The 22,515-nt window shown below is 45.1% G+C and overlaps 1 protein-coding gene across 1 annotated transcript in view; it reads left to right on the forward strand.

Moving 5' to 3' along the window:
• Positions 1-7,061: 7,061 nt before the first annotated feature.
• LOC120874857 (teneurin-4-like) overlaps positions 7,062-22,515 on the forward strand; it is a 242,128-nt gene continuing 226,674 nt past the window's right edge. Inside the window, exon 1 of the mRNA XM_040256546.1 lies at positions 7,062-7,112. The gene's annotated coding sequence lies outside the window, so the exon portion shown is untranslated. The remainder of the gene's footprint in view (positions 7,113-22,515) is intronic.

The following is a 22,515-nucleotide window of genomic DNA, read 5'->3' on the forward strand; positions in this document are numbered from 1 at the left end:
TTTCCCAATCACTCCTCTTTGAATCTCTAGGTGGAGACCGGCACTTCTGATAGAGGAATGTTCAAGAAAAGCAATCTCATAGCAGCAAGTAGGCTCGAAGACACTGGTGGGATGAGGTTTCAGACGCTGGTGGGGCCGAGACCATGGCATTTTGGTCTTATCTCCCCAGCTGAAACCCAGTCTCCCCCAGGACAGGAGACAAGCTTTTCTCCTTCTTATTCTGTGCCTCCTTTAGAATGGATGGACATCTGATCCCTCCACAGCACACTGCACACTAGTCCTTGATCTACAGCCACTTCACCCAGGATGTCAGTGGCCAGAGTTGACCAGAGTCCATTAGCGCTGCACATTAGCTAACGGTAATGCCCAAGGTTTGCTCCGTGATGAACTTGTTCAGTTGCTAAGTCGTGTCCAACTCTTTGTGGCCCCATGGACTGCAGCCAGGCTTCCCTGTCTTTCAGTGTCTTCTGGGGTTTGCTCAAACTCATGTCCATTCAGATGAAAGACATCTCATTCTCTTTCACCCCCTTCTCCTCCTGCCTTCAGTCTTTCTCAGCATCAGGGTCTTTTCCAGTGAGTTAGCTTTGACCATTGGGTGGTCAAAGTATCGGAGCTTTAGCTTCAGCATCAGTCCTTCCAATGACTATTCAGGGTTGATATCCTTTTGGATTGACTTGTTTGATCTCTTGCTGTTCAGGGGACTCTCAAGAGTCTTCTCCAACATCACAGTTTGAAAGCATCAATTCTTTGGCGCTCAGCCTTCTTTATGGTCCAACTCTCACATCCATACATGACTACTAGAAAAACCATAGCTTTGACTAGATGAACCTTTGTTGGCAAAGTAATGTCTCCCAGCTTTTGAATATACTATCTAGGTTGGTCATAGCTTTTCTTCCAAGAGCAAGTGTCTTTTAATTTCATGGCTGCAGTCACTATCTGCAGTGATTTTGGAGCCCAAGAAAATAAAATCTGTCAGTGTTTCTACTTTTGCCACATCTATTTGCCATGAAGTTATGGGACTGGATGCCAAAAAATAATCTTAGGTTTTTTTGTGTGCGTATGCTAAGTCGCTTCAGTCATGTCCGACTCTTTGCCACCCCATGGACTGTAGCCTGCTGGGCTCCTTTGTCTTAATGTTGAGTTTTAAGCTAGCTTTTTTACTCTCCTCCCTCACCCTCACCAAGAGGCTCTTTAGTTCCTCTTTGATTTCTGTCATTAGAGTGGTATCATCTGCATATCTGATGAACTTGAGAGTTTAAATTCAGCCAAGGAGGTGATGCCTCCTCACCCTAGCCTGATTTCAGACTTCCATCGGCGAGACCTAACAGGAAAGGGGAGAAGGTGTATACTTTCACCAGATTCAGCGCACAGAATGCTGAACTGAGTGCAAGGTAGGCTTAGGGAGCAGGGCGGAGTTGTAGCTACAGGAGAGTCAAGGTTCTCTGACCTACAATTCTGACCTGTGATGACCTACTTTTTGAGGGTTTTAATTTTAGTAACCTGAAAGGAAATATTCGTAAAGGTAGGTATTGATCTATAGAGGGAAAACCATCAAGTCAGTTGTACCAGATAATGCAAATTTATTTTTAAATGTTAGACAGTAGAAAAGGCAGTGAATTAGTCATAATTACTATGTAATTTGACTTAAAATCCATTTAAGAGACATGCATTGAGTGTGGGCAAAGCACTAAGTGGAAAAGAGAGAAGGGAGCTACAAAGAAGCCCCAAGATGTGAACTTTGCTTCCAGACCCTTCCACCCCAGTGATCTTGTGGTTGGCAAAGCCACGGCTTCATTTATTATTATTTTTTAACATGGAAAGAGATGAGACAGTCCTTCATGATTAGGCTTAATTCAGCCAGAGACTTTGCCCTTAAAAACAGGCCTGGTTTTTATGTCATCTGCTTTCTGTATGAAAAACCACATTAGTTTATTCATTAAAACCTAGAGTTGATTGTCTGGTCCTTGGAATAGACAGGTTATTTGATTTTTTTTTTTAACTTAAAAAAATGAATGCAGTATTTGTTTAGGGTCTGCTCTGCTGGGTACCATGCTGAGCTCTGAGGGGATGGTGCTGGGCAGAGTCCTGATCCCTGCCCTTGGGCAACCTGCAGTGTGGGACTCACGCAACAAAGTGTCCCAGACAGTACTTGATTACAGACCTGAGATGTGCCGCAACGGAAATCTCCGGTAACCAGCCAGAGGAGCTCACTTGGTCTGGCAGTTAGGGGCTTCTCTGAGGAGATGGTGTTTAAGCCGAGAGGGGGGCAGGATGGCTTTGGATTAGGCAGCCAAGGGGAGAGCAAACAAATTTCCAGGCAGAGGACCAGCATGTCCAGGGTCTCAGGTTGGGAAGAAGAGGACCTAAAAGGAAGCCAGGGTGCGGACAGCAGAGACTGGGGGTGGATGGATGTACTGAGAAACCAAGCATTGTAGAAACTGGGTCCTAGAAGCAGCCTTTCAGGGCTGCTTATGGACTTTGGATTTGACCTTCGAAGGAAGAGGGAGCTGTCAAAGGGTTTTAGACAGGGGAGATGATTTCACGAGTATTGTTTAAAATTCCCTCTAGCTTCTGGATGGTGAGAGGATTGGAGTAGAGAAAGTGGGGAGCCCAGTTAGGAGATGACTTCAGGAGTCCAGGTGAGACGTGGTGTTGGCCTGGTAAGGGTCAGAGGTGCTAGAGAGGAAGAAAACCCCTTTAAGAAGTGTCTGCTTAGGAAGAAGGACAGACAGGGCCTGGTAACTCACTGCCTGTGGGTAGTAAGGCACAGCGGGTGTCAAGGCAGCCCTCTAGGCTTCTGGTGGGGCGACTGCTAGGTGGTAGTGCCATTTACTGTGATTGAATGTGCTGGAAGAAAGCTAAAAAAAAAAAATGCTCAAAGCAAAACACTAGGAGACTCTTAGGTCACGAGAAAGAGTCTAACACTGACCAAGAAGTGGGAAAAGGACAGCAAACTTGCAATTCCCCAAAGCGTAAGTGCAAATGGCCAAGACATAGACAAAGATACTCAACGGGTATTCAAAAGCTGCAGATTAAAATAGCGAGGCTACGTTTACCTGTCACACTGACGGTGGTAAAAGGGCACCCTAATGCCTTGTGTTAAGAGCACAAGGAACTGGCATGCTGGTATACTGCTGGTAGAAGTTGAAAGTGATGTGTGTCTTGGGTGTGTTGGTGAGCATGGGGTAAATTAGATTTTTTTACGGTTAAAAAAATATCCTGTAAGTACTTAACAACCACACTAAGATATATGTGCAGAGATATTATTTACAGCAGTGAAAAATTGCAAACATCCCAGATGTCCATACGTTGGAAGTTAATTACACATCTATGTAATTGTTTAAAAAGTAGATTAAAATTAGTGTGTATAAAGTGATCCATTGTGTAAACTATCTGGATGTGTATCTATGTGAATAGCTGTGCATGTGGGTACGTATACCAAGTGGTTTAGAAGGAAATCTAAAATCATATTGCTAGTGATAGATGAGTTTTTACTGTATTTGGGTAAATAGGGAAAATGATACTTTAAAGGAAGAGAAGACAATAACTTCCACGTATTGTAGTTAAAGTGTTGCTATAAGGAAACCCATGGAAGGGAGTAACTAATTCTGACGGGGTTGGTGGAAACAGGCTTCACAGAAGAGGTGTCACTGGACTGAGAATGAATAATCAGGCCTACGTTTGTTTTCCGATTTCTACACAGCTTTGTAGCTCGTTTTCAAAAGAAATAGGGAACTCCCCAGAAAGAAAAAAACTGATCTCGTTCTGCAAACCTTTCTGTCTGTTTCCTCCCTGGTCATAAAAAATTCATGCCAATTAATTTAAAACCTGATGACAGGGAATGGCAGCTTAAAGACTCAACAACAGCTTCGATCGGTGTCCGATACACACGGTCACTGTGCTGCTGTCTCCCACCTTCCCGACTCGGTTGGATTTTATCCTCATTTGCAGCAGCAATGGCATTCCTGGATCCTTTGTCATCAGCTCTATTTCCTTGGTTACTATCGTGGATCTTTGAATAAGGAATTGCTTTCACTTCACATGTTCTAAACTTGGTTTTAGAAATTATGCAGCTTCCTACCAGAGGGTCCTTTTGGGAGCTTAAATATGCCTCGATAGGTCTAGTTACTTTGTGGAAAAACTGGTGACCTAACAGAACAGGATGACCCTGCCTTGGTTTGCAAACAGAACTTAATTGGTGGCCTTATGACATGGAATTTAAAACGTGGGGTCTGAGGAAGGCCAGAAGGGAAACTGAATACACTCACAGAGCCCAGGGTCAGGAGTAGGCCATGAGGGCCCCAGTCCTGGGGTCCTTCAGTTACCAGCTGTGTGACCTCCAACAGCTTTCCTGACACATAATAAGCATCAGGTGTTTTTCCTGTTTCAGCTTTGAAATAGGATGGTCTTAGATTCCAAGGTCTGGCCACAGCAAAGTGAGGGAATTGAAAACAGCCTTTCCAACATAAAGCAGGAATCCTGCTGGGAGGAGGGTAGACATGGATAAGCATTTAAAATTTCAAACTTCAATTATTTTAATGACAATTAGAAAAAAGTATGGGCTTCCCTGATGGCTCAGACAGTTAGAAATCAGCCCACAGTTTGGAAGATCCAGGCTCGATCCCTGGGTCAGGAAGATCCCCTGGAATAGGAAATGGCAACCCACTCCAGTATTCTTGCCTGGAGAATTCCATGGACAGAGGAACTTGGAGGGGTACAGTCCACGGATTTGCAAGAAGTGAGACACGGCTAAGTGACTAACACATTCACACACACACACAGAAAAAAGTATATAAACAGTGCATCAAACCTATGACTGCATAGGTATTTGTACAAAGCATGATTGTGATTAAAATTTCCCTTAAATTGTTAACAACCTCCTTTTTTGCAATTATAGAATCCATCCTAATTGAAAGGTGGTCTTCCATTGGGCTGTAGAGAAAAGACGAAGAAACAAAGAACTCAGAAATGTTTAAAAAATTGTACTGGAGTGTAATTGATTTACCACGATGTGTTAGTTTCAGGTGTATGGCATAGTGGATCTGTTACACATATACACAGACACTCTTTCTTATATTCTTTCCCTATATAAGTTTTTAGAGAGCATTGAGTAAAGTTCCCTGTGCTATACTGTAGGTCTGTATTAGTTGTCTGTTTTATATATAGTACTATGACATGGGCTTCCCTTGTAGCTCAGTCAGTAAAGAATCTGCCTGCAGTGCAGGAGACCTGGGTTCACTCCCTGGGTTGGGAAGATCCCCTGGAGAAGGGCATGGCAACCCACTCCAGTATCCTTGCCTGGAAAATCTCATGGACAGAGGAGCCTGATGGGCTGCAGTCCAAGGGGTCATAAAGAGTCGGGCATGACTGAATGACTAACACTTACTTAGTGTGAGAAGCTTTTTTAAAACATCCATTAAACATAGAGTTAAGTAAAATATGTGAATCGATTTGGAAACATTAGTATGTGGTAGTAGAGGTGAGACACTGATGTGGTAAAAATCGAGGAAGTGGTCCAATGTGACTGCAGCAGGCCTTGGACAGATGGCCAAACCTCCCTGTGTTACCGTTCTCTCACCTGTAATATCTCCCAGGGTGGTTATGAGGATCATCAGATAAAATCCATAAATATCACTGGCTTGCTATCTGTCACATAGTAGGGACTCAAATATAAGAATTTCCTTCCCTTTTCCTTAGCCTCACCTTTCTAAATTGAAAGTGATCTCTGAGGGGTCACTGCTCCAGTGCTTTCAATGCAGGAGGCTTGGGTCAGTCCCTGGTCTGAGAACTAAGACCCACATGCACTGCAGGGTGGCCAAAAAAAAATAAATAAATAAATAACAATGAAAGTCATCTCTGAGATTGACCAGACTGGCTCCCTTACTCTCCAGGTGATGTCATTGAACCCTGACTGGGGAAATCCCAGCTCCTAAAGTCACATGCTCCTAACTCCACTGGTCTCAGGTGTGTGCAATGCCTGGCAGATATGACCACAGGCCTGAAAGGTCTTTGGGAAACTGACAAAAGGCATGGGAATGCAAATGAGTTCATTGCACAGGCAGCAGTCCTGGTGGTGGGGAAGGGGTAGTCATGATCTGCGTGGTTTTTCCAGGGTAGTACATCTTCATAGCCCCTGCTTTGCAAAATGGTAAACTCTGTAATGATAAACTCTATACCAACAAAGGTCCATATAGTCGAATGTATGGTTTTGCCCATCATCATGTATGGATATGAGAGTTGGAAACCACAAAGAAAGCCAAGCACCAAAGAATTGATGCTTTTGAACTGTGGTGTTGGAGAAGACTCTTGAGAGTTCCTTGGACTGCAAGGAGATCCAACCAGTCCATCCTAAAGGAAATCAGTCCTGAATATTCACTGGAAGAACTGATGCTGAAGCTGAAACTCCAGTACTTTGGCCACCTGATGTGAAGAACTGACTCATTGGAAAAGACCCTGATGTTGGGAAAGAAAGATTGAAGGTGGGAGGAGAAGGGGATGACAGAGGATGAGACGGTTGGGTGGCATCACCAACTTGATGGACATGAGTTTGAGTAAGCTCTGGGAGTGGACAGGGAAGCCTGGCATGCTGCAGTCCATGGGGTCATAAGGAGTTGGACACTGCTGAGTGATTGAACTGAACTGAACGGAAACTCTCTGTAGAGAGGGAAAAAATCTGGAAAAATACCCCCAGATGTTGGGAGTGTATTAATATAGTAGCATTTTTCTTTGCTCTGTTTCTCCTGGTATTCATGATTGCTTGCATTTTAACATCTATGAAAAATAAAAATAAGTGCCAAAATATTAGAAAGCTGAGTTTTCTGTACTGCAAGTTGGGAGATGTTGATGCACTTCTTAGCCTGTAACTATTATCACACTTCCTTTTTTGACTATCACACTTCAGTTTTGAAATTCTCTTCCAGCTCCTAATCATTAGCAATTTCCCCAGTTACATGGGATCATATGTGGTTTGTAACCAATATTGTGTATAAAAACCTGTGATGCCTTTTAGTCCAGTGGTCTCAAGGGATTAATTGTGATCATCATCTTGTTTTGCAGATGGAAAAACTGAGAATCAGAGAGGGCTAGTGATCTCTTGGACACCTGGTCAATAGGTAAGTGACAATGCTGAAAGTGAGCCTGAAATAAGATCTATGTCTAGTCTCCGTGATTCAATCTCTGCAGGCCCGTCTCCCCAATCTGGTGACTTTTCTGATTTGCTCAATTCAAGTTAGGAAATAAGATGAGTTGGTCTGAGGCATTTGGGTATTATTTGCACTTGTGGTTTCTCTTTGTTCCCACTGTTGAGGTGGAATGTTTAGCAAGTAGCTGTATGAAGGCTTCTTAAGCGTCTCCTGGCCCATCCTGGGAATGACAGTGATCTTGGGTGGCCTTGGCCTGCAGTGGCTTGAAGCAGGGTTTCAGTTCCGACCAGAGATTGAGGTCGGGCCATGGCACAGAGAGCTCTGAATCCTAGTCACTAGAGCAGCAGGAACTGTGGCCCATCAACTGGGTAGAAATGAATTTCCACATGGAGATGGAAAGCAGTGAGGCAAGTAAAGTCTTTATTACAAGGAGCAAGAGGACGGTACATGTGGACAGATACACAGGCAGGCTCAGAGAGAGATTTGCTGAGCTGCGCCCTGGCGGTGGTTTGAATCACTTTTATGCGGCATGTCTTCCTGGTTTCCTTTGGCCCATCATTTTGCTTTGCCTGGTTCTGAGTCTGCATTGGGTGCGTCTCAGGGTCCTCCAGTGTGTGCGTGCCCATCTCTTAACCAAGATGGATTCTAGCAAAGAGGCTTATGAGCATTTGATATCACTTACTCTGAGGTGATACCCCCTCTCTTTTGACCTCCAAGGAGCCTTTCTGCACACATGTAGTTGAGAAGGTCTCCTTGATTTCAGGAATGAGGAGTATGTGGTCTTTTATCTGGGCAGGACCCAGCCTCCCCCCATCTTCCTCCTTTTATGGAGTTTCTGCTATTGAGGAGTTTTTGTCCACAGGGGAGAAGCCGTGCAGCCTGGAGCCCACCTGTCTCCTGCCTCAGTAGCGTGGGTTAAAACCTGGCCCCTGCTGTGTGCCTAATGGGACGTCACTGCCCCTTCTTCAACACACCCAAGAGTTTGGTTCATGGAGAACAGAGAGCCTTGCACTAGGGGCGTCAGGAGGTCGGGGTTCCTGTCACACAGCAAGCTGCTCTGTGACCTTGAAAAAACCACTTAACTCAGGGATACATTCTTTTTCAGACTGTTTTTTTCCCCAGAATGTGTGGTGCTGGCCTCTGTGCCAGGCACTGAGGCTAACAAGATAAATACGACACAAGCTTTGCCCGGGAGGCACTCACAGCCCAATTTATGAGCTCCTCCATTTCCTCATTACTGTCTGATCATGAGAATTTCTAACATCTGCTTTGCAGTTTACAATCTCTAGGGCATTTTGTGATCTTCCCCGAAACACCATAAGATGGAAAGAAGTTGTTATTGCCATTTTGCCAAGGAGAAAACTACAGCGAGGCTTAGAGCTGCCTTTGAATCTAGATATACTAGCTCCCAAGTGGGGGCTAAAATGTTGGGGAGATCAGCAACCACAGGGAACCTACCCTGGTGGAGACATACTTTAATGCAAGGAGTACTTTCCTGCATCTAACTGGCTATTCCAGAAAGCAGTGTCTTCTCTGATTGAGAGTGAGTCAGCCTTGGGCTCTAGGTCTGCTGATAATCAGAGGAAGATATGCTGCACTCCCAGAGGCGCCTCCTTCAGCAGACTGAGATTCAGCGTATCAGGGCGAGCCCGCCATGGTCCAGGGGGGTGCAGCACCCACTCTTCCGCAGGACCGTCCTGAGTGCTGTTGCCTCCCACCAAAGCTTAATGATCCCGGGAGCTTCTGCTTTTGCAGAGTTGCCTGGCCTCGGGCAAGACATGGAGACTTGATAGGGATTAGAGGCTGTGCTGTTTGTTTGTGGGCATGACAGCTTCTGGAGCTGGAAGCTCTTGGACTCCCTCACAGTCTGGAATTTCAAAGAGTGCTTGAATCACCTCAGAGACTGGGCCTGGCTTTTCTGTTTGACAGTGTGTGTGTACATTGTGAATTGTGGCCATCTTTGATGAAGACGTACGTGTGTGATGTCTGGGAGGTGCAGAATTTGTAGCGAATGTGTGCGTGCCGGTGTGGGGCATGGGGTTCTGAAGGAACATGTGTGCGCATGTGTGTGTGTGTGCACGTGTGTATGTATTTTAATCTCTAGGAAGCAATTCTCATATGAAAAAAAGAAAACACTTATGGGTGTAATTTTTCAATAGGACTCAGAAATGGGCTTTTAATAAGCATCATTAAACTCTTTGATTACAAGGGGAGGCCAGCCGTGCTTTCATCCTGGCTTAGATCACACAGCTCTCCCTGGCTGTGTTCTTGGGAGTCAGATGAAAAGTCCTACTATTCATACTGGTCTCTCCAAAGCCCTCCCTCCCCTCTCTTGCCCTCCCCGGCCCCTGCCCCTATCCGGGCTTTCTGATCTCTCTGCTTGGACCTCAACGCAGACAGGGCTGGTGTCAGGACTGACAGATGATAGCCGCGGGTACGCCTGGAATCTGAGCGTCCCGTGTCTCGCCCTGTCCCAGCAGGCAACTTTAGAGTCTTTGTTTAGGAGGTGCTCTGAGGCCAGAGATAGGGGGCCCCTTCCTTCCCCCCAGGGTCACTTACAGCCACTGCCACCCAGCAGGACTGTGAGTGCGTACAGATCCTTTCCTGCATGGATTGGGTTTCCCCTTGTCTGACACGGGAGGATGAGAAGCTGTGCTGAAAGACAAGTTTCTCTCTGAACTGAATGCACTCCACCAGGTCTCCAAAGGAAGCTGGTTCCCAGAGCGATTATCTTTCCTGAACTGACAGCAAGGTGCTCCGTTGACAGGAAGCCTGGTAGGTTTAGCAACAGGCTTATCAGGCTGTGCTGCAGGAATGTTCATCCGTGTCAACAGGTCTGGGTTTGTGCAATTCTGTTTTTCTCTGTGCATGGGCTCCGTTCTGGGACTGGTGTGTTCTGATTTGCCTGGGTCCTTCTCAGAGGCAGTACCCCCCGTAGGGCGTGGAGTTCTGCTTCAGTTGTCACCCCAGGGGACCCAGCCTGGGGGTACCTGGCCTGGGGCTGAGTGTGCGGTGTTTGTGGTCTACATAGAAGCCACTGGCTCTAGGCAGCAGACTGGTCCTGGGTGGGGTATTCATGCCTCAATTAATATATCAGGCCCTCCTTAGAGTTCTCTTACTGCACCAACTACTCATTTTCTCTGCCTTGGTTGGTCTTGGAGGGTCTGCCATATCTGAAATGTTCTATCAAGTTCTTAGAGGGTCTTGGGCCTCCCTGGTGGCCGAGATGGTACAGAATCTGCCTGCAATGTGAGTAGACCTGGGTTCAATCCCTGGGTCGGGAAGATCCCCTGAAACAGGGAATGGCTACCCACTCTAGTATTCTGGCCTGAAAAATCCCATGGGCAGTGGAACCTGATGGGCTGCAGTCCATGGGGTGGCAGAATCAGACATGACTGAGCAGCTAAAACCGCACCCACACACACTCATTGAGTTCTTATCAGCAGCTTTTTTTGCAGTGGCCAACCTCTGGTCCCTAAGGCCCCAGTCATTGGCTCAAAACTGGTTTCAAACCAGACAAACCACTGAGCATTAAAGTCCTGCTACACCTCCCAGGTGGGTGTGCTGCCTTGACCTTGAGGCTGACCCAGCCAGGCTTCCAGGGCTGTGGCCACAGCCATTCAGTGTCCGTTCTCCAAATACCCTCAGTCATTGCTTTCAGGGACATCCGTTTCATTAAGAACCTGCTATGTGCAAAGCTCTGTGATAACATATTTGATATCTTTTTCTAATTTTATACCCATTTTCCAGATGGGATAACTAAGTTTCAAAGACATTAACATACCTGTAATGTATAAGTAGTCAGGGATAATGCTAGGACTTGAGCCCAGGTGTTTGGATTAGAACAGAGAAACTCTCTATTTCTATAAAGCATATAGCATGGAGTGGCTAGCAGAAAATGGTTGTCACCTATTAGTGATAGTTCTTTTAAAAGTAATTTTTTTGATAAAGCATTCACCACATTGTACCCTAATTGATGGTTCTTCTGTGGTCCTCTCCCACTGGACTGTGAGTTTCTTGAGAAACTGGAGCCCCAGCCTCTAGCAAAGTACAGAATTTAGAGCACCTGATCAATAAATGTTTGAATGATTAACAATAGTCAGAATATCTCCTTGTGCTGGTTGTTGGCTATGTGCCAGGCGAAGTGCCAAGTGCTCTATATGTATATTATTTTGTTTAATCCTTAAAACAACCCTGTGAGATAGATACTGTTATTATAATATTCATAATAAAGAAAGTAGAGGCTTGAAGAGCTTTGGGTAACCTTTCTAGGTTGCACAGTTGCCAAGTGGCAGAGCTGGGCATGGGACCCCGGCCGACTGCCACCTGTGATGTCGTGTCTCGTCCAGATGCTCTGGCCTTCCCCGGATGCCCCAGCATCCCTCACAGCCGTAGCTGATGACCAGGGCTGCTCCAGTGGCTTCCTGTGAAGCTGTCACTCAAATCCAGTGCCTGTTCATCTGAATCTGTGTGTGCTCTCCATCCAGAAGCAAAGCTGGTGAAGGCTGGGTGGGGGGGGCACAGTTACTTGTGAAAGACAGCGTGAAGAGCCACTGATCAAATAGACAAGAAAAGGGTTTCCTTCCCGGAGAGTAAACCATCTGATTTATAAGACACAAGTAGGGGCGAAGTCAACATCAAAAGGTACAAGCTTCAGAGAACAGTGGTAGAGTGATTCAGCAGCGTTTTCTAGGGGCATCTGTTAGGCTCGGCAAGGAAGCTGCTGCAAACTCCTGGCAGGGGGTGAGGTCAGGCGAGGGGAAAGGCCTTGGTGCCTTGATCCCCAGGGAGGGCTTTCCCTTCTGAGACCTTCCCACAAGACCTCATGAACCGATGATTTATTTCATCATGGGGAGTTCATCTTATGCAAGCCAAAGAAATGGTACTCTGCCTTCATTGCCACAAGATAATTGACCCTTTGTGACTCTGTTCAGAGGGGAGCAGGAGCATGTGCTTTTAGTGACTGTGAAGGAGTGGGGAGAAGGATTTGAGCTGGGAAAGAAAGGGGACTGCAGTAACCCTGGAGGCTGCCTGGGTGGGCCTAGGATTCCGACCTGTCCCGCTCGACTGGGGCCCACTTGGCATGAATCCAGGCATGTTCTGTGTCCTGGGAGTCCAGGGGGGTACACTGGAGGTACACTGGTCGTAGCATCTAAATGCTACGACAGAACAGCTGCCTTGGGAGACCACACGTGAACACTCCCTGGCCAAGAGCAAGGTAAGCAGCGTGATGACATGGTGACACACCAGTTAAAGCCTTCGCGGACATGGCTTTGGGTGGCTGCGGGCTTCGCTCTTCTGAAGCCTGGCCCTGTGCGCTCCGAAAGCAGTGGCGATACCAGCTCTTGCAGCTGGGTCTTGAGGGAACTTGGTCTTTTCCCCACGGCAATGATTTTTAACCATGCTCTGCAGAGCCCGGGGGCTTTAGTGGAATCCTCTCTGAGACTTCCTCAGGAGACAGGCAGACGATTCCCTGTTGGCTTCTGGAAGCCCGCGTTGCTCATCCTCCTCTCTCTGTTTGCTCATTGGACTGCCTTGTTGCCAAGACCAGTGTTCGGCTGGATGCGCTCCATCGCGCCATTTGTTTACAGCCAACATTTGCTCTCATTGGCCATTGTGTCTGTTCGGATTGGTTGCTGTCTGTGCCATATCCATTGTTAAATATTTTGAATGTCATTCCTGCTTGCAAGCGTCCCTTTTGTGCAGAGCCAGAATGCCCCATACCAGCTGCATCCCAACACGGACACATCGTGCCAGCCACCAGCCTGTGAACCATAGGCTTCACAGAACCAAAACAGTTTTGCTGTCCTTGAGAAGTGCTTGGCTGAGCTTCCTCCTAGGGCCACAGAGTCACCTGAATGTCACCAGCCCATGTGGCCATGTGAGGCTTGATGATTCATCTAGCCCTGCGCACGGCCACCAGAGCAGAAGGCCTGGTTTTGCTGCCACTGCAGACCTGGGAGCAGGAGCTGGGCTTTTTCATCCCAGGCCCTGGCAGATAGCAGGCTTTACTACCTGCCTGTGGATATGACTCCCAGATCCACTCAGCTGTGCCTTTCCGAACAGGCTGCTTTCTCAAATGAGCAGGATGTGCCAACTTTTCTGGCAGAATTCCTGATGAACGTTTGTTCTTTCCTTTCCCCTTGTCTTGGGGAAGGAAAAAAAAAAAAGAAAGGGAAAAGAAATGGCAGAATAAATGTTCAATAAAAGTACATGCATTTGAGATGCAGGCAGACCACAGTTTGTATCCAGGCTCTGCTCCTGATTAGCTGTTTGACCTTGGGGAAATGGCTCAATATTCTGGCTTCAGTTTCCCTATATGTAAGGTGAGAATGTTAGGAAAAAATGACAACTACATTACTGTGTGCCTGGCAGAATTGTAAGCATTTACCTGACCCCCGGAGGTAGGGAACCCTATCCTCTCCTCATCTTGCAGATGAGGAAATTGAAGCACATAGTGATGGAGTGCTAAATGGGGAAGCCCATACTCAAACCTAGGAGGTCTGGCTACAGAGTCTACACTCCAGACTTCTCCAGCTCTCTCTCTGGGCTGTGTGAGAACCGAGTAGCTACCAAGTAACGTGACTGGAGTTGAGGATGCTCTTTTTACAAGCTAATTTTCTTCTCTTGTTCTGTGTCCAAGAAAAGTAGAGGAAAAGAAATCTTTCCTTTCACTGAGTACTACTATGTGCTGGGTACTACACGGTGTGCTTTGTATTTGTTACCTTATAATGTACTATTTCCCTTTTTATTAATAATATTGTTCCAGGTGTACAGATGAGGGGACAGTAGAATGAGCAGCCCTGCCAGGTAGTGAGCTCCCCATCAGGGGAATGATACAAATAGGAACAAGATGGCCTTTGTCAGGGCTGTGGTGGGGATTCTAGCCTTGGATATTTGGACTTTTCTTTACAAGGTACTTTTCATTGCTTGGTCCAGGATCTGATCAGTTCCCTGGGTTTTGACAAAGTGAAAAAAGAGTGGATCAGAGGAAGTCCCTTGAGCTGTTTCCAGTGTTTCAGTGTCTTCTAGAAATTATACACCGACCCTAAGCGAGCAGCAGAGGCCAGCGAGGCAGTTTCTGCCTGTGTCTGGAATTTATATGTTTGGGAATTAAGAAACCCATATTCTAGTATAAGCTCTGCATTTCTTTGGAAAATCATTTAACCTCTCTGTACCTTTTGTTCAAAAGAGATATAATAACTTTAAAGAGTTTCTGTGTCTAAAGAGTAACACATGCATGTAAGTTGAAAGTGTCATACCAGTAAGATTTATTAGCATATACTGTCCCTCTTCCTGGTAACACCTTCAATCTTTATTCCAAAAAGTGAGTCAAGGGAAATGCTGTCTCTTCTAGGGCTAGAGGCCAGGAAGAAGAGAGACTGAAAAATGAGAGAAACATAGCCAACTCATCATTTTTAGTTTAGAGAGCCTCCAAGCCTAAATCAGAACGTCTAACATAGGTAAAAGAGGAAAGAATGGAGAACTTACCTTTGCGTTTCCTTGCAAACAAAGGGAAAAGGGAAAGCTGACAGATTATGTGTTCTCAGTGGCTAACACTGAGTCTTTGTTGAGGAGTAAGGAAGCACAGATGACAAGTCATTAGCTAGGCAGAGAGAAGCAGAGCTTGTGGAGGAGTGGCATGTATATAATGTATTAACTTGGCTTCTGGAACCAGACTCTGGGACAGAGATTTGTGTGCAGAAAGTTTACTAGGCTTGCCCTCGGGATCAACACCTGTCCTGGAGTAAGGGAAGTGAGACTGGATCAAGGGAGGAATTGGACGGCTTCCCTGGTGGCTCAGATGGTAAGGAATCCACCTGCAATGCAGGAGACCTGGGTTCGATCCCTGGGTTGGGAAGATCCCCTGGAGAAGGAAAGGCTACCCACTCCAGTATTCTGGCCTGGAGAATTCCATGGACTGTGCAGTCCACAGGGTCACAAAGAGTCAGACACGACTGAGCGACTTTCACTTTCACCTCACAGCGGTGGCATCGGCCGATCCCCCAGGGAGCTCTGGAGTTGGGACAGTCCTTCAGTTCCCTGCACTGAGTCAAGAGGAGTTGGCCTTACTGCCCTCAGCAGCAGCAGCAGCTGGGCAGGGCACCTGGGTGAGGCAGCTCCCTTGGGCAGAGGACTGTTCCTGGAGACGGACTCCGCTGAGAGCTGTCAGCAGGCAGAACCAACGGTGCCCAGGGCTGGGGGACCGAGTGCCTCGTCCCGAGAGCTCCTTTGAGCAGCACATCACAGCATCCTCTGCACATGGCGTGCAGGCAGCCCTTTCCTTAAATCCCACTACACACATCACTCATTCAAACAGTTCAGATGTGGCCTCAGAATTTTTGCAGATACTGTACTCTGGATAAATGTTATCAACCAATTGGAATTGGCTTGTGTGAAGGAACCCGTGGCTCCCTTTGGCCCCTCCATCTGTAGGAGACATTCAGTGATGGTGTAGTAACGTGCCTTGTGTCCTGATTGCTCTTTCAAGATTGGATAGTAGGCAAACCTTAGACAAGTTCCCTGACATGACGAGTGGAGGATGTGATTTTTAAAATATGTTTTCATGTTATTCCCTTTGAACCCATTCCATTTATTTGAGCTCTGCCTTCCCTAGTGGCTCAGACAGTAGAGAATCTGCCTGCCAGTGCGGGAGACCTGGATTTGATCTCTGGGTCAGGAAGATCCCCTAGAGAAGGAAATGGCAACCCACTGCAGTAGTCTTGCCTGGAGAATTCCGTGGACGGAGGAGCCTGGTGGGCTACAGTCCACGGGGTTGCAGAGTCAGACACGACTGAGCGACAAGTATTTTTATTTTGTTTTTCTTTTATTAAATGCAGTTTTCCCCATGATTCTTTTCCTTTTCTTCTCTTTCTCTTTTTAAGTTTGTTTAAAGTATTTTTTACTACATACTCTCTTGTCATCTCATCCTTTTTTATGTTGACTGTCATCCACTTCAGACATCCCTTCTTCACCCAGGTCACTTGCCAAACCTGTCCATCCGACTCGCTTCTCTAGTATTCAGAACAGCAATAAATGATATCCATGCTTAGCCCATGAATAAACAGATGCTTGGAGAGGTTAAGATATTTTTTGAAGATGAGTCATCTTTCAAGAGACTGGGGGTGTGCTTTATCTTAAGTGTGTTAACTCCCAAAGTCTGTGTCCTTTTTCCCCCCCTTTGAGATATTTGTCAAGGTGATCTCTGGATGACTCCAGGTTCTCCTATTTGAGTCTCAACTGGCTGAGAATTCTGCAGACTTCAGTTGTTTATTCTGTTGGTCCTTCCAAACCATTGCAGAGTGAGGAGAGCCACCCTGCCCCACTGGGTGGGGGGTGACCCTTCTGCTTTCCCTGAACAGGGTAACTAGACTGCGAGGGGGCAGCCTGGCCTCTGGGCCCACTAGCTATCCATGTCATTGAATTCCGGAGATGCTCCAATGGTGGGGAGCCTTTGGGATTATAAACTCACTGTCAGGGTCGATCAGATGGGGCCGACACTGAAGCCAACAAATGACTCGTTGTGACTCTTGATAAATGAGACTTCAGTCGGTCCAGCTGGCCACCTGCCGAAAGCCTGGCAGCATCAGTGAGGACCCACCTGGGTTTCTGTGCCGAATGCTTATGCTCTGATCTGTCGTCTGCCTTCACAGAAGATGCATTTGGTAAAGGAAGATTTTTTTGCTTTTAACTGAGAGCTGGTTCCATCAGAACTGAAAGGCTGTGGTTAAAGAGCACCTATTCTGTGCCAAGTATGAAGCTAAGCCCTTGGAGAGACAAAACTGAAAACTGTGTCCCCACCCCCTCACCCTTAATATGTGGGCTGGTGTTTTTAACGACTGTGTGAATGGAATATGTGGGCCCCCTACCACCTCCCGATGCTGGAAGGCCACTGGACTCTTACAGTCTGTCGCTTGATTCTGCCCTCCATCCTAGAGACTGCGACTTCTTTGTGCAGGGAGGACCTTAGCATCCTCAGAGTGAGTGGAAAGAGAGTCTGATTTGAGTCCTCACTCCTCTCTATGATACAGGTTTTCTCTGTGATCTGGACTGGGCCCTTGACCTCTCTGGGCCTCAGTGTTACCTCCATGTCACTGTAGAATGTAGCCACTGTAATGCCTCATGCGTTGGGGAAGCGCCTTGTATAGTGCCCTGTACACAGTAGGCGCTCGGCAATGATATCATGTTTTCCTTCCTCACCCCCACTTCCTTAGCAATATCAGTGGAGAGGTTTCACTGGACACCGATGGCCTCTAGAGCAGGAGAGTTTCCTCTGGCAATGCTTCCAGTCTGCACTGGATGATCCAGGGTTGAAGGGATCTTTGATCTCCATCTGATATCCTTTCTCACTGCACCCCAAGGGAGACAGGGCACACCGTCACTGCCTCCTACCAGCCCTGACTTGCAGAGAACGCCTTCATTTTCCGATTCTTCACCACCACCCCAATATTCCTTCTGAGTGGGATGTCCCCAAGATTGCTCAGAAGAAGAAGCAGTGATGGCAAGAGGAAGGGTTCCCTGTGCCAGGAGCTGGCTCTATGAAAACAGAATACTTTTTTGCCCTCTCTAAGACTTAAGTCTTCTCGTTTATAAAGTAGGGTAATAATACTTCCCTTGCGGGTATTGCCTAAGGATGGCATGTGATAACACACATGAGAGCAGGTTTTGAAACACACGTGATTTGTGGTTATGGATGGCGTCTTTCCTCATGAGTTTCCACCTCTTGCTCTGGCCCTTTCACCAGCAGCTCCCAGTACAAGTTGCCAAATTATCTGGACTATGCAGATAACTCTCCAACAATCTGTTTGTGGAAATCTTTACTATGATCCTTCCCAAAGAATTTGTTGTAGTTATTTATGCCTATCGACATATCTAAACTCCAAGATATTTAAGAGCAAGGTCTGGTCTTAATTCGTCTTTATCTCCAGGAAGTAACAGATCATGTCATCACTGTTTGAAGAAATGAAAGTTGATGAACACTGGATATCTGTTACATATCCGCCCTGGGCACGTGAGGTCTCATGTAATCCTGCAGCAACTCTAGGAGGCTGATACTATTCCACTCTTGAGAAGAGGAAGTTGAGGCCCAGAGAGGTGAAGCCACTTAGTCAAGAGCACACAGCGAGTGACTAGTAGAGTAGGGACACCACCTTCAGAGCCCTAGACTCCAAGGCTAGTCATCTCTATGCTGAGCTTGTGTGTTCACTCTCTCTCTCCTTTTCATGTTTTACTGCACAAACATCATTAAAACAACAATAACAGGAAAAAAATAAAATTACCTTCCATTTCCCCACTGGTAGCAAGTGAGCTCTTTCCATTTTTCCACATCCCTGCTGTCTCTTTTTTGCATATATTCTTTTTTAATAACAGCATTATTAAGATAGAACTCACATGCCATAAAATTCACCCTTTTAAATTGTACAATTCAGTTTTTATGGAATATTTACAGGGTTATGTAACCATCACCACTCTCTCATTTTAAAACGTTTTATTACCCCCCAAAGAAACCTCATCCTCATTAACAGTCACTCCCCATTCTCTGCTCCCCCCACACCTAGCCCCTGGCAACAGTTAATCTACTTTCTCTCTAGCCATTGCCTATTATAGACACTTATATAAGTAGAACCATATAATACGTTGCCGTTGTGTCTGGTTGATTGTACTTAGCATATCATTTCCAAGATTCATCCATGTACTAGTACTTCATACCTTTCTATGGCTAATAATACTCACTCACACACACACACACAAATACACACACACACATACACACACACACCTCATTTTGTTTATTTGTTGGTTGATGGATATTTGGGTTACTTCTACTTTTTTGCTATTATAAGTAATGCTGCTATGAACATTTGTATACAAATTTTTGTGTAAACATATATTTTTAGCTCTTTGGGTTACATGCCTGTAAATCACATTGCTAGGTCATACTCTATGAGAAGTATATTCAGGAACTGCCAGTTCATTTTCAAAAGTAACTACACCATTTTACAATCCCACCAGCAACCAGTATGAAGTTCCCAATTTTTTCACATCCTTCCCAACCCTTTTCATTCTCTCTCTCTTTTTTTAGCCATCCTCCCAGATTTGAAGTGATATGTCATTGTGCTTGATTTATGGACTCTCAATTCTGTTTGGTTAATCTCTGTATCTATTCTGATGCCAATATTAACCTTTGATGCTTTGATTACTGTAACTTCAGAATAAGTTTTGAAATTTTAAAAAGTGTATGTCCTTCAGCTGTGTTCTTTTTAAACACTACTTTGGATGTCCTGTGTCTCTTGCATTTGTATATGCATTTTAGAATCCACTTGCCGATTTTTTTTAAGTTACCTGGGTTTCCAATAGGGAATGCATTGAATCTGTAAATCAATTTGAGAGTATTGCCGTCTAAATGATATTGGTAGCTCAGGCAGTAAAGAATCTACCTTCAATGCAGAAGAACCAGGTTCAAAGACCTGGGGTCAATCCCTAGGTTGGGAAGATCCCCTGGAGGAGGGCATAGTAACCCACTCCAGCATTCCTGCCTGGAGAATTCCATGGACAGAGGAGCCTGGTAGGTTACAGTTCATAGGGTTGCAAAGAGTCAGACACAACTGAAGCTACTTAACACACACACGGCGTCTAAATGATATTAAGTCTTCCAATTCATAAATGTGGTATATCTCCCCTTTTCTGTGGTATTTTGTAATATTCAGTATTATTATGCATATGACATATAAAGAATTCTTATACTTAATAAGAAGTCTTTTAAAAATCTATTCCTATTTTATTCTTTTTGATGTTGTTTCAAATAGAATTATTTTCTTGATTTCATTTTTTGACTGCTCATAGCTAGTATATAGAAAACAAATGATTTTTGTACATTTATCTTATATCCTGCAGAAAGAACTTGTTTATTAGTTCTAACAGTTTTTGTGCAATTATTAGGATTTTCTATATATAATATTTTGTCATCTATAAGTAGAGTTTTATTTTTTCCCTTCCCTAAACTGGATGCTTTTTTTTCTTTCCTTTTTCTTGACTAATTTCCCTGATTAGAGCCTCCAGTACAATATTGAATAGTAGTGGTGAGAACATATTCCTTGTCTTGTTTCTAATCTGAGGGGAAATATTTTCAACCTTTCACCATTAGGTATGATATTAACTGTAAGATCTTCAAAGATAATCTTTGTAAGGTTGAAGATTCCTTGTATTCATTGTCTGTTGAGTATTTTTGTCATGGAAGGCTGCTGGATTTTGCCAAATGCTTTTCTGTGTCTATTGACCAGATTGTGAGATTTTTCTCCTTTATTCTCTGAATGTGGTGTGTTACATTGATTGGTTTTATATGTTAAGCCAACTTTGCATTCTTAGGAAAACCCCACTTGATTATAATGTCTAATTGTTTCATATTTGTTGAGTTCAGTTCAATGGTATTTTATTGAGGGATCTTATGTCTATAATCATAGTTTTTTTTTTTTTTCTTTTTCCTTGTGATATCTTTGACTGATTTTGGTGTCAGAGTCATGCTGACCTCATAAAATGAGTTGAGAAAAGCTGCTCATTCCATGTTTTCCAAGAGTTGATGAAGGATTTGTGTTAATCTTGCCTTTTTTTTTTTTTTAAGAACTTTAAAAAGTCATGATGAGGACAAAACTTATGACAACTCACAGTTATGCCTGCTCATGTGCTTGTGTTGGATGAGTCTATGACCCCAGAAACTTGACGTTAGTTGAAAGCCTGAAAATTTCCCCATGAGTAGGAGAGTAGGTGTCCATCATTATGTCAGCCAAGGCATTCAGTGGGGAACGGGTGGACAGACAGACATGGCTCTTACCTTTTTCTTTTTCTTTACTGTCTTCAACATTTCTGCACAAATGGCTGGATGAATACTCCACTGAAACAAAACCTTTTCCTCTGAAATAGCAGATTGGTCTGTTGACCACATGCTGAACAAGACCTATGCTTGTACCATTATCTTCCCTGGAACCCATCCTTGTCCTCCTAGAAAATCAAAACATGCACACATTATTAATAGCTTGGCATCCAGGTTAACAAAAGAGTTGAGTGTTTATTTCTGTAGCTTTTTAAGATTTGAAGGGGAGGAAAGACTACTCCTGGTTGAAATTGCTTGGGACAAGAAACAAGAGTCTGAGACTTCACTATGTTGTAGGACAGATAATGATGATGTTCAAGCCCTGAGCTTTTCTGAAGATAAAACACTCTGAATGGTGGTCATTCAATCATGTCTTCAGTCACTTCACTAATTCATTCAGCAATTCCATACTGAGCTCCTTTTCAATGCCAGCCCCTGTGCTGAATTATCAGGACACACAGATGGAAATGAATTTCAATTCCAGGGGAATACCCAGTCTGGTGGGAAAGATCAGACTCTAAGCAAACAGTTACTACCATGCATGATCATGATCATAACAGAAGCATAAAAGGTCACAGGAATGTAGAGGGCAAAGATACTAGGGATGTGGAGTGTCAGAGGAGATATGGTCCACAGGGAAGCTGGAAGGATGCGTAGGATTTGGCCTAGAGGAGGCCCAAGAAGAACCAGGAGGTCACTGAGAGCAGTGTCTCCCCTTTCAGTCATTCACCAGGGCTCAAACAAACGGCACTGAAAGATGACTTGGAGAGACCCCAGGAGGCAAATCCCAAATCCAAAATGCGTGTGTGCTTTTTGAAGAAGTTGCACTTTATCCTGGAGTGGGAAAGGTCTCAATAACTCTGGACCTTTTCCACACAGCAGGCACACGAGTACCAGAGAAGTGGAGCTGAAACTGCATCTGATAGTAGCAGTCAGGTCTAGATCTTGGAGAATTGTCCCTGAATGGAAAGAATGCAAGTCTCCTAGAGTCTTTCATCCAGCATCCCCCATCTCCTAGACTTTCTCTTCCCTTCCATGCCCCTAGAAGAACCGTCCCAGCTCACTAGGAGGTCAGACTCAAAATTATTGAATTCTGATCCTGACTCTTAACTCCAAGCTGGAGTGGATAATACTAAATCACATCATGCTTATTGGTCAAATGGGACATTGAGGCCTTCTTCCTATGGTTGTTCTGACAGTGAAATGAAATAAAGGGTTTCTAAACATCCTGAGAAGTCTCCACTGCAGGCTAGACCAAAGATGTGCCAATCTGTTATGAAAGTAAAGAGCAACATTGTTGAGAGCGCACAGGCCTAGGTTCAGATTCCAGGGCACTCTCTGGCTGCTTGGCCCTGGACAAATTATCTGTCTCTGTGAACCTGCACTTCCTCCCTGTGAAATAGAGATAATCACAGTACCTCCCTTTCGGGATTGCACTGGGAAGGATGTAACAGCCCCTGGTGACAACCCCCAGCACATCAAAGGTGCTGAAGAATTGCCTTTTGA

Source organism: Oryx dammah, unplaced genomic scaffold, assembly GCF_014754425.2.
Source record: "Oryx dammah isolate SB20612 unplaced genomic scaffold, SCBI_Odam_1.1 HiC_scaffold_15, whole genome shotgun sequence".
In the NCBI taxonomy this organism is placed as follows: Eukaryota; Metazoa; Chordata; class Mammalia; order Artiodactyla; family Bovidae; genus Oryx; species Oryx dammah.